This window comes from Gracilinanus agilis, chromosome 1 (genome assembly GCF_016433145.1).
Source record: "Gracilinanus agilis isolate LMUSP501 chromosome 1, AgileGrace, whole genome shotgun sequence".
NCBI lineage: Eukaryota > Metazoa > Chordata > Mammalia > Didelphimorphia > Didelphidae > Gracilinanus > Gracilinanus agilis.
Genome location: NC_058130.1, coordinates 311,430,745 through 311,442,864, shown reverse-complemented (window position 1 = coordinate 311,442,864; position 12,120 = coordinate 311,430,745). Strand labels below are relative to the sequence as shown.

Below are 12,120 nucleotides of genomic sequence, written 5' to 3'. Positions count from 1 at the left end.
TATATATATATATTAAGGATGATATTAGAAAATAAGTATTGCTTCATTAGTTTAGAGATAAGAAGTAGAGAAGCTGGCTTGAGAAAGAATTAGAGTTTCAAATAGAGCTGAGAGAGAGTGTTAATATCAACTCTTGGCAGTTGTAACCAGTTTTTCTATGACAGTTATTCTCTCTGGGTGTGGCAGTTTCACAGTTGGTCTCTGGCAGTTGGCAGAGTCACACACAAGGACTTTCTCTCTCAGGGCTGGAGAAGGTAATATCTTTGCCTCTCTCTCTGTCTGAGTGAAAGACCTGAAGGAGCTTAGTGTTTTCTTTTCCAGCTTGGGAAACATTATTGATTATCTATTACTGTCTATAGATTGATTAAACTCTGAGATGACCAAAAAAACCCATGTTCTTTGGTTTGGACTCTGAGTCTTTTAAGGCTCTATATGCCTTGTATATATCATATATGTATCAAATATGTATACATATCTTGTATATATATTTATATATGAGATATATTAAGTGTAGATTTGGGCAAAAGAATTAAAATATTCTATATAAATGCTATAAATATAATATCTTATATAAATATATACACAAGATATCTACATGTCATATATATCATATGCATGTATCATACATGTATATATGCTATATATACATATATAATAAATTGAGGGTAATTTTGGAGGGAAGGAATTGAAATTAAAGAAGATTGAGGATAGCTTCTTACAAAAAGTGGAATTTCAGCTGGGACTTGAAGGAAGCCAGGGAAGCTGGGAGATGGATGAGGAGGGAGAGAGTTCCAGGCATAAGGGAAAATTGGAAAAATTGTCTAGAGTAGGAAAATGGAGTGTCATGTGTGCAAGGAACAGCAAAGATGTCAATTTCAATAAATCACAGGGTACAGAAAGACTGGTAAGATGTACCAAGAATGGAAAGGTAGGCAGTCAGCTAGCATTAATGAAGTACCTGCTAGGATGGCACATTGGATAAAGTGACAGGTCTTGGAGTTGGAAGGACCTGGGATCAAATCTAACCTAAGATACTTTCTAGCTGTTTGACCTTGGGCAAGTCACTTAACCCCTGAGGCCTTAAAAAAAAAGATTAAATGCTTACTCTGTGTTAGGCATTGTGCTAGAAAGGAAAGAAAGCCAAAAAAATGTCTTTTTAAAGAGCTCATCATCTAATGGAGAGACAATATGCAAATATATTTATATATATATGTATATATATATATATACATATATATATAAGCAAAATACAGACAGGATAAACTGAGAGTAATTTCAGAAAGAAGGCACTAATAATAAGGTCTGGAAGGAAGGGAAAATTAAGGAATTAAGGAAAAAGCTTCTCAGAGGTGGGAGTTTAACTAAAACTGATCCCTCTCCCCAATGGAAAAATTTTAAATAACCAAGGATAACTTTTTACCCTGAGCCTCTTGTTCCTAAGGCAAAATATCCTTAATTGTTCCAACTACCTTGCTTCATGAATAATTTTGAGGCTATTTACCATCCTTACAACTCATGAATGGCTTTCCTAGAATGTGTCCAGAACTGAAGCCAGAAATTGTCCTCCTCACTCTGGGTTCCTTATTTTGCCTTTTCCAGTGCTGAGAATCAACTATTAGACAAATTATTACTTTTTCTAATCCATTATGAAATGTCAACATTTATATAAAAATGCCATAAGAGTAATTGTGTTATATTTTTTAATATGTAAGTAAAAGGCAATTAGAACAAGGAAGATTATTGGAGCATTGCACTATAGAGTTATAAGACATGTATGTTTTGGATTTTCAACACATAATCTTGAAAAAAGTTACATTTTTTTAATTTAAAAGATAAATAATAAAAAAGATTTAATGCCAAATAACAATTAGGTAACCTTCTACTTGTTCCATATGTTATTTTCTCTTTGAAGATTTTCTTGCAGGAAAAAAAAGTGAACAGCAAATCTTGGCATAAAATTCTGGTACTTATCGAAACAGAAATTGATGTAACAAAGCAAACAAAAAGTTAATGAGACTAGTACCCCTAGGCAACTGCCTATATCTAGCCAGTATCCTGGAAAGAATTATGACTAAGAGAATAAAGGGAGACAAAGATTCAAAATCAAAAGATTCACTCAGAGACTTTAATTTGTAAGTATATATTCCATTTAGGGAAGTCTTGCAGCAAATTTTATTCCTATACCTTTTGTCCTTCTGTTTTGTGTTTATAACATAATTCCTATCTGTCAACAGCAAGCTCTGATTCTTTCTTTGACCATTCTACAGTGGTAGAATGCTCCTTGTTTAATTTGTTTTCCATAACTGCATTTCCACTGGTGAGATGTTCCATCTTTACCATCGTTTATGTGTGCTCCCTAACTCCCAGAAGCAGTTGTAAGGACTTATTATTCAGAAGATGTGACGCTAAGGAATCTGTAATCTGATGAAGGGAGAGGGTAGGGTTTAAACAGGAAACAGGGAGTCAGAAATCTTCTATTTCTGGTCCAGGCTGGGCCCATGACTCGAGTGACCTTGGATACGTTAATGTCTCAAAGAGTCTGTAACTGGATGACGTGAAAGCTGCTGAATCCTGAAGGGATGCTGGGATGACATTTATAAAATGCTTAACTCAAAGGATGAAAAGGCCTTTGTTATCTTTCCTGTAGAGAAAATATGTTGTGTTTGAATCACACAGATTTTTGGTTCTGTGGCTAGACATAAGGGAAGATTTTAGGTGAGAAATTGATACAGTGCCTTTATGCCATAATAATAATGATAATGATAATGATAATAATAATAATAATAATAATCTTTGAATTTAAGCCAAAGATTCTTAACCTGGCATCTACATACTTTTTTTAAAATTTAATAACTAGTTGTTTTAGTTGTATTCAACTCATTGTGATCCAATTTGGTTTTTTTTCTTGGCAAAGATGCAGCAGTGGTTTGCTATTTCCTTCTCTAGTTCATTTTATAGATGAGGAAACTATGTCAAACAAAATGAAGTGACTTTCCCAGGGCCACACAGCTAGTCTGAGGCCACATTTGGACTCAGGTCTTCCTGATTCCAGGTCTGGTACTCCAACCACCTAGTTGCCCTTGATAACTATATCTCACTATAATTGATTTCCTTTGAAAAAATCTATATATTTTGTCTTAGGCATTTAAAAATGTTATTCTGAAGAAGTGGTCCATAGGTTTCATCAGACTACCAAAGGAGGCCATGATACAGAAAAGGTAAAGAATCCATGTGTTAGAGGAGTTCATATAAGAGAGATGTGGAATGAGGGTCAGAAGTCTCCCTCTTATACACAATTTTGAGCATTCCCAAAATTGTGTTATGTGAACTGGCTAAGTTATAGAAACTTAATAATGATGATGACTTAGAGACCTTCTGGGCACATTTTGCATTTTGTGTCCAGGCAGGCATTAGATGATATATTATTGCCCTAGCTTGTGAAAGGCAAAAGACTAGGATGCAGCAGAAGGTAGATACATATTTTGCTTTTAAAAAAAATTCCATCTGTGCAGAATATATGCCATTGTCATTATTTATGAATATTTATGAACTGTTCACAGCATGTTCTGTGCTACACAAATGGAGAATGCTGACTTTGCCAAGTAAGCTTACACTCAAAATTTGCAGTGCTATTTTGAAGACAGAGAGGAAAGTGGGGTGAATGCGTGAGAACTCTCCCAGGTTGCATGGGTTTTCAAGTCAGAGATGTGTTGAGTGCTTTTGGAATCAATTTGGAATAAGAGTACCTGGAGAATGAATCCTAAATCTTCCATTTACTTGCTGCATCACCTTGGATAAGTCACTGACCTTTTCCTAGACTTAAGTTTCCTCAGCTATAAAAAAATTAACATTAGTCATGTCTGACTCTGAGACCCCATTTCAAGGTTTACTTGACAAAGAGATTGGAGTGCTTTGCCATTTTCTTGTCATTTTATAGATAGGGAACTTAGACAGACAGGGTTAAGTGACTTGCCCAGGGCCACACAGCTTGTAAATGTCTGAGACCAGATTTTAACTTAGATTCTGATTTCAAGTCTAGTGCTCTATCCACTGTGCTACTACAGTTGTCCCTATAAAAGAACTGAAGGACTACTGTAGTTCCTATGATATACTTTTTTTTTTTGGTGGTGGGGCAGATTAAGGACTGATTGTATGTATACGTGTATATAATCTTCACAATTTTTTTTCTAGTACTGGCTAAGTGGAATTATTTCCTACTTTTCTAATGCATCCCTGAGTCACTGCCCAGCCATCAGCTGCATTCTGCCCTCCCTCAAAATGAAGAGCCTGAGTTAGTCACCTCAATTGATTGTCCCCTTGGGATGGCTCTGCTCCCTCACCTTAGACTCCTTTCTAGGCCATGAAGGGGGCAGCCAGAAGCAGAGCCTGACATCCCTGGGGCTGCTAAACAGATTAAATGAGTAAACAGACTTGACTGCTTCCTGGGTAGATATGTCTGTCTTGTCAATGGAGGGCTAGCCAAGGAGAAGCTAGTTAGTATGAGGATGGAGAAAGCCCTTGCCAGCAGGCAACTGGCAGCCGGGATTCATGCCCTAAGGCAGACTTCCGGGTGGGAATAATGACCTAAGGCATCAGCTCCCCTTTGCTGGTGATTATCTGGAGACTGGCCTTTGTTCTGGAGAGGCAGAACCAGGCAAAGCAAAATCACTGTGGGTTAATTGGCTGGCAGACCATGGCAGGCCCAAGGGAGGAGTATATTCCTTCTGTGCTTTTATTGGTATTGGGTCCCTCCTCCTTTCCCCCATCCTGAAAGTATGGCACAAATCTATCATGTCTTCCCCTGGAAATGAACTTCAGATCAGTCCTGAGTGGGTCTCAACAGATTGGAGATTTTTGGGGGCATCTGTGGGTATAGGTAAATGTTGGCAAATTAGACATCATAGTGGAGTTGCCTATAAAGATAATTTATCTTGGGTTTTGCTCTCTAGTCCATAAGTGAAAGTTTATTTTGAACCTTTTCCTTCCTGGTTTCTTCTTTTATCATCTACAGCACTACAATGGAAAGTTACTTTAGGGTTTCAGAATCTGGATGTACAGAAAAATGCTTGAGCCCCTGTTTTCCACGCTAGAATGTACTTTTAGGGGGAAAACGGGTCAATTTTATAATTAGAAGTTTCATTCAGGTAGGTGCTGTTTTTGCAAAAATCAGATTAGATGTGCATCAGTATTCTTTACCAGTGCCTATGAAAGAGTATCTTTTAAGGATAAATCAGATATCATCACTTAGCTTCCTCTTCTGGGGTGATATGAGACCTGTGTCTCTTTAATTCATTACAGACCACACCATCAGTGTCCTACACACACAGCAGAGGCATAGGCATTCAAGCTACCTGTGTTTCTGATTGCTTCTTCTAAGGAGATCAGCAGTTTGTTGCACACTTTGGGGAAAAAAAAGGCCATAGATTTCAGATTAGGACTGCTCACTCACTGTATTGCTCCCTTGATCTCTTTCCTGATTGTCTGCCCTTACTTACCTTATCATGGAAACCCCCACATTGTGGCCAGTTTAAAAATATCAGTGCTTTAGGAAAATCGGTTTTGCAGCTATATGGAGGATGAACTGCAGAGGGAAGAGATTAGAGGCAGGGAGATGGCTCAGAAGGTTATTGCAATAGTCCAGTTGAGAAATGATAAAAGTTTGAATTAAGATCATGGTCAAGTGAATAGAGAGAAGGGGATGATAAGTGGAAGGGATGTTACAGAAGAACTGATAAGAAAGTTATGAATGATATAAGATGACTCTGAGGTTTACAATTTGGTTCACTGGCCCCCACCTTGCTCTCTAACAGAAATAATAGGAATATTAGAAAGAGGGAAACTTTTGAAGGCTTAGGTAATGAGACAAATTTTACATTTCTTTGTATCCTAAGTCCATAGGACAGAGAATTTAGTCCACTGTAGGTTTTTCCTTCATGCTTGTTGGCAGTCTCTGAGTTGCAGATTCTTCCTTCGTAAAATCAAGGAGTTGAATATTAGATGACTTTTAAGCTTCCTTTAAGTCCTAAAGAGATGATAAAATGATCTATGATCCCAATGTTGGGACATTCAGTGGGAGTTATCAATAGGCAGTTTGTGATGGAGTTCAGGAGAGATCCTAGATAGATTTGGAAGTAGCCAAGATGGCATGGTGATAAGAACCAATCCTTAGCATAGGAGTGGTCTGTGGATCTTTGGTCCTGGGGCTCAGCTGGAGCACTCTAGCACTGAGCACTCCAGTAGCCAGAGGAGAAGCTGTGAAGCAGCGCAGGAGAAGGTCCCAGATCCATCTGGAGTATCACCAGACACTTTGCTGGTACTGTGATGGAGACAGGTGTGAATTGGAAGCTCTGGACAACAGATGAGGGTAGAGCAGGCCTCATTTTTAACATCTATCCGATCTTGAAGAGGAAGGCTACAATTTTCTGCCTTAGAACCAACAAAGCTTTCCCTCTGGATGATTGGAGCTGAATATCCTGAATCTAAATCCAGATTAGGAACTTAAAGAGGTTAGGCTAGGGATGGGGAAGCAGTAATATAGGCTCTTTCCTGAATTAGGCTACTTAGGTAGCATTGAAAGTTTGCAAATTCCCAGTCTGTCCTTAAGATCATGGAATAATACAAAAGTCAATTCCCTAAGAAAGCAGTAGCAAGACCAGCCTAGACCTTCCCATTCCATAGAGCCCTGACATCAAGTTCAAAGTCAGGAAGTAGGGTGGAAGAATGAACAAACAAAAAATCTGACCATAAGAGCTATTGTGGTGTCAGGCAATAACTTTAAAAACATCTATAAACAAAGCCTCAAAGAAAAATGGCCTGGGCAAAAATTACACTAGAATTTCTGAAAGAGGTGAAAGAAGAGTTAAAAAAAAAGATTATAAATTGTTTTTATAAATGAAGTGAGAAACAATTGAGGAAAAATTGGAAAAGAAGACAACTGGGGAGAAAGAATTGGAAAGGGAATTAATAATTTGGCACAAGAGGTACAAAACTTTTTATAAGCAGCAACCTCCCTGAAAATTAGGATGGACCAAATAGAAGCTAATGACTGATTCCATGAGGCAATAGGAATAACTTACTCAGCAAAACTGAGTAGACTGTAACATGGGCAAAAATGAATCTTTAATGGCATAGACTTCTAAGAATTCCTGATGAAAAGATCAGAGCTTTGGAGTTCAAACATAGGAGTGAAGAGGGTAAACATGAATGAACAACGATATAGGACTAAACAAGGATAAACTGCTTTAATTGAAATGTAGGGACATGAAACATGCATCCCCTTGGATTCTATCATTATTATGGGATTATATTAGACAAGGCTTGGAAGTGGTTCTGTTTTTTCTTGATCTTAAGAATGGAAAGAGAAGGAAGGAAGGATGTATGGGGGAGAGGGATAGGGAAAGAAGGTTAGAGAAAATTATCTCATGTAATGGGGTGGGCAAGTAGATGTTAAACAGGAGGAGGAGGAGCAGCTGACCCTTGAATCCCACTTTCTTCTAAAACAGACAAAAGAAAGAATAAGCACACAGTTTGTTACAGATATACATTTAACTTCAAATGGAAATCACTGGGAAAGAGGAGAAGGGGTGAAAGAGAATTCGAGGGAGGATAGATTCAAGAAGAGATTAGTCCTAGGCAAAACAAACTCTAGGGATACACAAAAATATTTATAACTCTTTCAGGTGACACAAAATGGGAATCTGAGGAGGTACTCATAAATTAGGGAATGACTGAACAAGTTATGGTATATAAATGTGATGATTCTTCTGCTGAACTCTTTATCAGTGTAATGAGAAGCTATGATTCCAGAGGACTGATGATGAAACACGTTATTTATCTCATGAAAGAGAGGTAAAGGACTCAGAATGCAGAATGAGACAGATGTGTATTGTTTTGTTTTAACGATTCATATTTGTAATGGGTTTTGTTTTTCTTATCTTCTCAGTTGGGGAGGGTGAGAGGGTAAGCAAATTTTAGCTGATTAAAAACAAATGAAATATTTTAAAAATAAATAGATTTGGAAATAATATGCATACAGATGATAAGTGAACCCAGGGAGTTAATTAGCTGATCAAGACTAGGTAGAAAGATAAGAGGACACTAGGACAGAACCCTGAGGCACTGTTCTTATACATTAGGGAACAGACATGGATGATACTACAAAGAAGTTTGAGAAGAAAAGGCCAAATTTTTGAGATCCCAATAGAGACCAAGGGAAAATGAGGGGATATCCATCAATTGTGGAATGGCTAAATAAAGTGTGATATATGCTTGTGATGGAATACTACTGTCATAAGAAGAGATGAGCAGGCTGCTTTAAAAAACAAACAAACAAAAAACTTGGAAAGAACTACATAATTAAATGAGCAAAACTAGGAGACCATTATACACAGCTACAAAATTAATACTGTAAGAATAAACTGTGAATGTTACCTCCAGAATATAAGAGATTTGTGATTTCATTCATGAACAATCTTTTTAACGTAGTTTTGTAGAATTTGGAATAAAAAAAGAAAAAGTTTGCTAAAAAAATAAAAACAAACCAGAGGGGGCTAGGCAAAGGGAATGTTCAGCAACATCAAGGATTATGATTGAGAAATTTGGCAAAGAAGATTAGCAATTAATAGATCATTGGTAATTTTGTTGGCAAAATTTTTTTAATCTAGGATTTGACATCTGTAGGTGAGTGACTAGGGATTAAGAACAATACTCATGATAGCATTTCTACAGTACTTTGCAATTTGTACAAATTATTTTATCTTCACAATAACCCTGAGAGATAGGTGCTGCTATTATCTTCATCTTTCAGATCTAGAAACTGAGGGGAGGGCAGGAAATGAAAAAATTAAGTACAAACTTTTTTTTTTAAGGTGCTTGGTTGTGTTTTAGAGATATAGGATGACAATTTGAGTGTTTAGCAAATCAAACGAAGGGTTATTTGTTTGTTTTCAACTATGGGGACCCGATGATATTTTAGTGGAGTTAATTAAGGAGTCAGGATTGCAGACATAGGCGGCTCTACTAGTTATGCTTCAACATTTCTCCTGGTCTCTCATGAGGCTCTAGCACGTCCTGCCCCCCACCCCCCAAAACAACAACAACAACTAATCAAAAAAACACCAGGTAGCAACCCTCCCAACATTTGGGAGGGCAGGGGTAAAGGGGTGGTGCCTCTCCCATGCTGATTGGTGAAAGATCTTCATAACGTGCTTCACCCTGATCTACCACGTGAGCATTTGCCGCCCACCCAAGGGTCTGTCTTCCTAATTGGTGAGTTGCTTCAAACACCCGACTAGGTTCCTGCCTAGTGATTGGGCAGAATTCTCCATCATTCACTGCTCTAGACCAACCAGGATGCTTACTCCTATCAGACCATCTTCACTCCAGGACTCCTATTCCTATGATTGGTTCTTAGGTTCCCTTTTGGAGTGCTGAGTTTCTGATTGGTGAAAATGCCCTAACTCTCTCCCCAGTAGGTTTTTTTTTCCCCCCAGTAGGTTTTAACTAGCCAGGGGTGGCATGGCTCTGAATTAACATCTTTTTCGGCTTTTGGTTCCCGAACTGCCAGGAGGTGAGTACTAACTGGCTTTATTTAGTTTGAAGGCCTTTTTACTTTGTTTGGAACTCTCTCTGGTGTTAGTTAGAACACTCTTGAGTAGTGAGAGTTCTCCAAATTCCTGTCACGCGGGTTTTGCCAGTCAATTCATAAAAATTCTCTATGATCACAGGGGATCCAGACCCACCTGAATCCTTGTTGCCGTTTCTGCCACTGAGGCCTCCTCACTTAAGTGGGGCTTAACAGTTTGAGGGACGACACCCTTTTCTCCTGAAGGGTAAGTTTTCCCATAATTGGCCCTAACTTGTTTAACGCTTTGCGCTTTCTAACCGTATGAACACCTCGCATCTGTAAATGAGAAGAGAGGGCTTTAAACTATAAATTTTGGGGCCTTTTACAGATTGGGGAGTTATCCATGTTTCAATCCTGCCGCTTGGGTCTCATGTCTCCCGAAAGCGAGTTCTCCAGCTCTTTTCTCCTGGGACCCTTAATCTAGCCTTTGATTAGTCTTACCTAGGCTAACCAGGCCACCTACTCCTTTTTAGCAGTATTTATATACCACAAGGCTTCCCCCCCCCCCCCCAGGCTGGCTCTTGAGGGTCACGTGGGAGGGTGCAAGATGTAGGCTTGGGCTCCTTACTGGTTGCTAAACCTGCAATTCCTCGCACTTGAGAGCTTTGTGTTCCTGATTAGTTGTAGAACCTTCCTCCTCGAGTTTCTATTGGTGAGAGCACTAAATCCTCCCACTCCAGAATACTGCATTTCTGATTGGTTAATGAATTTAGGGGCAGCTGGGTGGCTCAGTGGATTGAGAGCCAGGCCTAGAGACTGGAGGTCCTAGGTTCAAGTCCGGCCTCGGACACTTCCAGCTGTGTGACCTTGGGCAAGTCACTTGACCCCTATTGCCCACCCTTACCACTCCTGGGCTAAGGATGGTCCCTAGCCCGGATGAAAAAGGAGGAGGGTTGGGCGTGGGGCTAGCAACCCCACCCTGTAAAAACTACATCTGCTAAGGAAACTGCAACCTAAAGTAGGGGCAGCTGGGCTAGCTCAGTGGATTAAGAGCCAGGCCTAGAGACGAAAGGTCCTAGGTTCAAATCCGGGCTCAGACACTTCCCAGCTGGGTGACCCTGAGCGAACCATTGCCTACTGGTTGTGGCCCCAGGATAAAAAAAAATGAATTTTTTAGGTCTGCTCCTTCAACTAATCCGTGAGAATACTTCAGCTCCTTCCCATCTGTTGGCCCTGTGCTCCTGATTGGTGAGTTCTATATCCCCTCCATGAATTTTGGTTGGTGAGCTCTAAAACCTACGTTGGAGTACTTTACTCCTCATTGGTTTTGAGTTTTCCAGCCTCCCTGCATCTCAATTCCTGATTGTTGAGACTGTTCCAGCTCCTCCCATTTTGGAGGCTTTGTCCCAATTGGTGCAAGTTCAGCCGGCTTCCTTCCCTTAGTCCCTGATTGGTGAGAATTCTCAAGCCCCGCCTCTGCATCAACTCCTGATTGCTGAGTGTATTTTAATTAAACTTCATTCAAGCCAACTCCACTCTCATTTCTCCAGCTATGTGTCTTGATGTGAGAGTTTCATCCCAAGTATTGAGTGTTGGATAGAGACCCACTTAACGGGATGCCTGCTCCTCCTCCTTAACCGCTGTGAGATGCTTCCTGTCAAGTCCTTGGTGGTCCTACCCAATTGTGGTGAAGATTCTCCAGCCCCTACCCAGGACTTAAGGTGATTTCCCTGCCCCACAATATTCTCACTCTTCCCTCCCAACTCTTCAACCCTTCTCATAGGTTCTCTCAAGTTTTCTCCCTTCTTTGCCCATTCTTTCGCTACCACACAAGATTTCTGCTCCCTTTTCCTTCTTGCTTACTGAAGATTTTTGGTTGGTGAACTGCTCCTCCCTCCATTGCTTATTGGTATTAATTCTCTTACAAGCCCCAACTGAGACCTGCCAAGCTGCCTGGTGTTCTTGCAGCCGTCTTCATGCTGTTGCTTCTCCATCTGATCTGCGTGGGTGCTCTCCAGCTCTGGGCCTGGGGTCCTGTCCTCAGCAATGACTGTTCAGTGTTCTCCAGCTCCCATCCAGAGGCCCTGTTCCTGTGATATGTGAGCAGTTTCAACTAGCTGTACCCAGACCAACCATGCTGTCTTTTGCACGCTGTCACTTTGCTTCACTCATCCTTTGACTAACCCTCCCAACTTCTACCCATGGTCCTTGGACTCCTGACTGGTGAGAATTTTCCATGGGAGGTCTCTAACTAGCTTACCAAGTAATCTGCTTTTTAGCCATTTTCATGCTATGTCTATTCTGATTCTGTGAGCTCTACTGCTGATTTGGGTTAAAGGCACAGATATAGGAGTTAAATTTAATATAGTGGAAACAAGTGATCTGGAAACGTAAATGTAAATTTTAAGTACATAACTAAAGGACAAAAGGGTTTGATGTAGAGAGTCTGTGAGTTAGGGTAAAACTCAACAAACACCAGGACTTGAATAGAGTAACCTGTCAATGGACTGTCTCCAAGGTGACTATTGTAAATTGTTGGTGGTGTAAATTGGAAA

At 39.8% G+C, this 12,120-nt stretch overlaps 1 pseudogene; it reads right to left on the bottom strand.

Annotated features, from left to right (window-relative positions):
* LOC123251251 overlaps positions 1 to 11,559 on the bottom strand; it is a 76,438-nt pseudogene extending 64,879 nt beyond the window's left edge.
* Positions 11,560 to 12,120: the final 561 nt, after the last annotated feature.